We start from the raw sequence: 6390 nt of genomic DNA, 5'->3' as shown, positions 1-6390 counted from the left end.
TGAATTTTATACTGTCTTGTAATGTAGTTATAATATGATAGTGGTACAAAAATTAAAAAAAAACATTGAAATTATTACAGTTTATCTTGTAAAGTTATGTTTGATACTTAGTTTTGTATTTCATGAATACTTGTATATTAATCTATTGTTATATAATTATCTGCGAAAGATAATGGTTTATTTTTAAAAAGTATAACACGCAAGTTTGTATGAAACCTTTATCGAAAACGGAACGCACTCCATTGGGTCCATTGAAAAGTATTTTGAGCGCACGAGGGCGCGTCAGTCGGGTTTCTGCGCTTGTCGGTATAGGTTGTGTGTAACTCTCGGCTCGAGTTCACGTAGTTTAATAATTTTAAATATTGTATTTATTATTTAAAAATAACAAGTGAAGCTCTAGCTTTATCCTTAGATTGTTTTCGTAGTAAGTGTAAGTTTATTTTAGTGTGTAGCCTAATTTTTTTGTGTGTTTTATAAGTTTAGTGATTTAAAATAAAATTTGACGGTGAGTAACTGCAATTAATTTCAAACCCTGACTTATAAAATTTAACTTTTAGTTAAATGTACTATATTTTATTAATAGACCAACCTATACTATAACAGTTTGAGGTTATCAGACAATCATATTTTATTTAATTAATGTTTTGTTTATATTTGTTTTTAATAACCTGTAATTTGTGACCATTTTCAAGTATTCGTACCTAGTTATTATTTATTATTGGTAAATAGTGTATTAATATTAACCGGTAGGTTTTCAATAGTACAAAATGTATTTTCCACAGCATAAATATTAAAAATTCGTTGTCAAAAATAATTTTATCACAAGTTATTATTTAAGGAGACGTATTTCGACGAAACAGATGGCGCGTAAACCGGTGGCTTAAGTTTCGTATTGTTAACCATGTGTGTACAATCTTAAACTTTAATGTTTAACTGATAGGGTATAAAATGAAATGTTTGTAGTGGTTTAGTTTATGAAGGGTGCACTGTATATGAGTAACTGAATAGATTAAGTAAAGCCGGCACAGTGTTGCCAGGTGTCCGGATAAAGCCGGACATAGTTAGGATTTTCTAATCCGTGTCCGGCCGAAATAAACGGTGTCCGGCTAGTCCGGGTTTGTTAGGCTTTTCATTTAGCGAACGACTAGTGAGTGGGAACAAAATTTACGGTAATAATCATGAATGCTTAATTTTATATAAAAAATCTCTGTACCTACTAATACTGATGTAAACAAAAAAATACCGATCAAATTGAGAACCTCCTCCTTTTTAAAGTCGGTTAAAAATCCTCAATAATATAGGCAGTCCGGCCTTTTTACCCAAATGTCAGGCCAAACTGGCTACCCTAGGTACAGCAGAGTAGTAAGTAGTATTATTCAGCAGTTTATCTTAGATATTGTCACTAATCATTATTTTAAGTAATAGGTGCAAGATACAATACATTGCGAGTTTCCCTAATTCAATTATAAAATCAGAATTTGTAACAGTAAATAAACTAAGTACCAGTAAGTATTAATATATTATAATTATTCGTAACAAATACATTAAAATCGTAATGTGTAAAGAGACCTCAATAATTCATTTATTTATTCAGATCAATTCAATTAAAATTGGAATTTTTGTAGACTTCGAATAATACAACAACTTGCATTTATACTACAACTAGTAGATGCCCGCGACTTCATCCGCCCTTAGACCGTTTTAATCCGGCCCTATCGCAAAATCCGATCTTAGCGGACACCCACCAAATAAAAACTACCTCCCTGCCATATGCCCTTTGTAGGGACTTACAAACGTCACAATCCTGAGCCGCCTGCATACAGCGAAACCCCGCGATTCGCTAGTCTTCGTCTGTCGTCAGTCCACCTGGTAGGGGTCGACCAACACTGCGTTTCTCAGTACGGGGTCGCCATTCCCGCATCTTGGGACCCCAAATCGGCTCTTCTATCTATGTGCTTCGCCCACTTCAGCTTTGCGACTCGCACACTACTCGTATGTCGGTGACTTTGGTTCTTTGCGGATCTCCACATTTCTGCTACCGTCTGTAACGAAAGTTTTCATATTTTCCTCGCCTACCTAATTTGAGAAACCATGTCCTTCGTCCATCAGCTTCGTGGAAGCTAAGGGTCTAGCTACTGGCAACATGACTTCTCATGTTATACTGTGGAAAATATATACCCATACCCATATTAACCCATATTCGGCTCACTGCTGAGCTCGAGTCTCCTCACAGAATGAGAGGGGTTAGGCCAATAGTCCACCACGCTGGCCCAAAGCGGATTGGCAGATTTCACAGACGCAGAGAATTAAGAAAATTCTCTGGTATGCAGGTTTCCTCACGATATTTATCCTTCATCGTTTTGAGACACTATGATATACTGAGAAAAATATAATAGTTAAGTACATTTTTGAAATTGAGGGTCTGGACTCTTGGCACTCTTAAAATCTGCTACCTCATCATGATGCAAATTTCATAGCCTACTTATGGTAGGAAGGTTGAGACGTTTGATGACGTCAGACTCAGTTGGTACCTACATAAGTAGGAGCATGACACACTTTTGACGACCTCTGCTCTGGTTCAATTTCAGCTCGGGACAGTTTCGAATTTTATACAGGGTGCCCCGTAATTAATGGATAAAACACAAATACACCACACAATTATCTAAAACTAATTTAAATAGTTTTGGAAAAATCCCTATGGTGACCATGACTAAATTATATATTTTTTTTCGGATTTTTCAAATTTTTCTGTCGTGAATTAGTTATTTCAACGCTGGAGCTGCTGCAGTTAAAATTTTAAAGATCTGATTATTGGTAAACATTACGGATTGTATTAGCAATATATTGTGATAATACTTTTATAAATATTATTTTGTTTATTTTGTAGAAGAAGCTTTGAGTGCAATAAATATTTTTCTTTCATTACGATTACCTGATTTATAAAAAAATATTACCTGTAATAACAAAGATTTTTGGAACTGACGTGTACTTACCGGTTTTTTTAAAAACTTGTACACTTAACGAGGTTTGTAAATTCGTACAAACCTTATGTCTACTCCTTGTAGTTACAAAATTGCTAATAAAAATGTATGGAAGATCCTGAATTTACAATTTATAAAGAAAAAATTAAAGTGTTCACATTCTATATTTTTTTGCTAAAATGTAAAACAATAGTAAATTAGTTACACCCTGTATTTTCAAATTGGCTCGGCCTTTTTTTTACTTACAATTACATCGGCCGTAGCTCGTTTACCACCATAACGGCAAGGACCTCTTCCCGCCCCCATCGTTCACTAATTTAAACTACATCTCAGCGTTAGAATGATCCCCTGGGGGTGCCCCTGCAACTTCTATGAACTCCACTGCCTGTGCATGCCACCGACCTTTAGCTTTATTTAATTCCCTTTAAGGTACATAACCCTAAAATTCGTGTACATAAATACATAAACAAGTACTAAATACATAATACATTAAAACAATCACAGATTTGCATGTATTACGTTAACCCTGTGTAAATGTAATGCTATCTGAAGAAAGTATGTACCTAGCTGCTAAGTAACCGAGCAACACGTAGAATATTCATCGTTTGTAACCGCCACACGGGCGCCGTTGCATTTCGTTCCTTTTACTTTACGCGACAAAATATTATGCAGTTAATTAATAAAAAATGGCAGATGTGAAACATCGACATTCTTTTGTAAAAGTAATATGCAGCAAAAAACAGATTGTGATAGGAACTAAACATGTCATAGTGATAAAATAAAATAAGAATTTTTTCCAGATAACGATGACTATTTATTGAATAAACATTTATTTTCATTAAATACAAAAATTCGGAGTGCATAGGTTTTAATCCGGTCAGGGGCATGCACTTCTAACTTTTCATTTATACGCATTTCATGAAATTCAATATCACGTGTCTCAAACGGTGACGGATGTCAAAAACAACGTGAGGAAACCTGAGAATTTCTCAGTTCTCTTCGTATGTGAAGTCTGCTAATCCACGTTTTGCTAGCGTGGCGAACTATTAAAAAAATCAAAAAAAAAATCAAAAATCATTTATTTCAAGTAGGCTCAGTTTACAAGCACTTTTGACACGTCAGTTGACTATTTGTAAAGATTCTACCACCGGTTCGGAAGGCAGGTTCTGCTGAGAAGATACCGGCAAGAAACTCAACAGTTGCTCTTTTGAAAAAGTCATACAGTATTATAATTTACAATTGATAACAATTACAATTTCTTATAGTTTTATTTCCTGTGTGAAGGTGGAAGCTGATCCAATGGCCTCCAAGCGCTTTTATCTTTAAGGAACTCATCATCAATTAGCTTAAGCCCTCTTATCCAGAGACAAGACTCGTGCTCAACAGTGCGCCGAATATGAATAATTGTTATCGATGACGATGAAGTCCATCAACCCACATATGATTATCGTGGTGGTTAAACTTCAAATCCCTTCCTATAATTTATGAAACATAATCGTAATTCATCAAGTCTATTCATTGAATCCTACATGCCAAACCGTATAGTCATAATGAATTAATAAATTTGTAATTATTACGATGTAGATTGATGAACAATTTCGATTAAGGAAAACGTGTAACACAATACACGCCTACATGTGGGTAGTGCGAAAAAAACGTCCTTGCTCTTCAATTTGGTCGATCGATCATTGAGACGCCCCTGACGCGATGGTTAGCCTTGGAGCTATTTAAATAGAATGCCGAATGTTTTGTTTTACAACTGTTGTGTGTCTGTTGAATAATGTGGTAGTCTTATAAAACACACAATTAAATATTGAGGTAAGACAACTTAACTTTAGACAGCCGTGATAGCCCAGTGGATATGACCTCTACCTCCGATTCCGGAGGGTGTCGGTTCGAATCCGGTCCGGGGCATGCACCTCCAAGTTTTCAGTTGTGTGCATTTGAAGAAATTAAATATCACGTGTCTCAATCGGTGAAGGAAAACATCGTGAGGAAACCTGCATACCAGAGAATTATCTTAATTCTCTACGTGTGTGAAGTCTGCCAGCGTGGTGGTTTATTGGCCTTACTCCTCTCATTCTGAGAGGAGACTCGAGCTCAGCATTGAGCCGAATATGGGTTGATGACGACGAAGACAACTTAAACCTTAACCTAATTAAGTGGTTCTTAACCGGTGGTCCCTGGAAACATCCCAAGTTTTCCAGAGCTATCTTGATTTTTTTGATGGCAATCTTTTTTTATATGGACTGCCCATTTACACGCGTATTTGTATAAATTAAATTAAAAATCGTGAGGAAACCTGTATACCTGAGTGTTTTCTTAATACTCTACGTGTGTGAAGTCTGATAATTCAAACCGGGCCAATGTGGTGGACTATTAGCCAAATCCCTCTCATTCTGAGAAGAGACATTCATGCTCAGCAGTAAACCGAATATGGGTTGATAATGATTTGTGATTTTTTGAATGATTTTTTGATGAATTTCAGTACACATCGTTTAAGGCCTATGGTATAGTGGTAGTACTTATTTGTAATTCCTCAAGATGTAAATGGTACAAATAATTTTCGCATACGCACCGGTCACAAAACTGTAATATCAAGGTTACGCAAAAATATTTATAATATGTGCGAAGGATAGAACACGAAATGTTGACCGCACCTGGCTTCACTACGTGTATAATATACTATAGCTAAGATGTATTAATAGTTATATAACACATGTGTTTATTAATAACTTTAGGGTTAACCGCTAAAAAGTCGAGCGAGGTCAAAGAATCAAGGATGACTTAAATAATTAAAAAATCTTTGGTACCTATTCAACGTCTATAATAACTTTCCACCGCTATTATATTTTTTCTTAAATAGAGTACCTAATTCTTAAGAAAAAAAAGAAATCAAGTAGGTATGTAAGAAAATAATTGTCTTGTCACGATCTATAACCAAACATAATCGATTTTTCGTTGTGATAAGTATGGATTAAAGCATATTTATTCCTGTAGATTTACCTGTATGAAATAATCGCCCGCTTAGTTCCCGTTCCCGTTAGAATACGGCCTACGGGGATAAAATATAGCCTATAGCACCACTCGGGGCTCGCGTAGCTTCCCAGTGAAAGAACTTCAAATCAAATCGGTTTAGTAGTTTTGCCTAGTTAGGAGCCTTTTCAATGCAAACAAACAATCGAATCATTCCTCTTTATAATATTTGTACTTAGAGATAATATAATAACATTAAAACTCTCGCGCCAAAAGTAGCGTAAATTCTTCTCCAAGGTCACATTTTTCTGTTTGCCCAAAGTTTATCAAAACCGGTTAATTGGTTTAGAAAAATAAAAATTGCTTGTGAAAAGTAAATACAGATTTACTTTCGCATAATTTTATTAGTGAGTATGGACGAAGACTGCAACTT

At 35.3% G+C, this 6390-nt stretch overlaps 1 protein-coding gene across 1 annotated transcript in view; it reads left to right on the top strand.

Moving 5' to 3' along the window:
• The first annotated feature begins 272 nt into the window (after nt 1-272).
• The window catches only part of LOC112054811 (sialin), an 84243-nt gene continuing 78125 nt past the window's right edge, over nt 273-6390 (top strand). Inside the window, exon 1 of the mRNA XM_052887468.1 lies at nt 273-505. The gene's annotated coding sequence lies outside the window, so the exon portion shown is untranslated. The remainder of the gene's footprint in view (nt 506-6390) is intronic.

This window comes from Bicyclus anynana, chromosome 19, assembly GCF_947172395.1.
Source record: "Bicyclus anynana chromosome 19, ilBicAnyn1.1, whole genome shotgun sequence".
NCBI lineage: Eukaryota > Metazoa > Arthropoda > Insecta > Lepidoptera > Nymphalidae > Bicyclus > Bicyclus anynana.
This window is presented reverse-complemented; position numbering and strand designations above follow the sequence as displayed.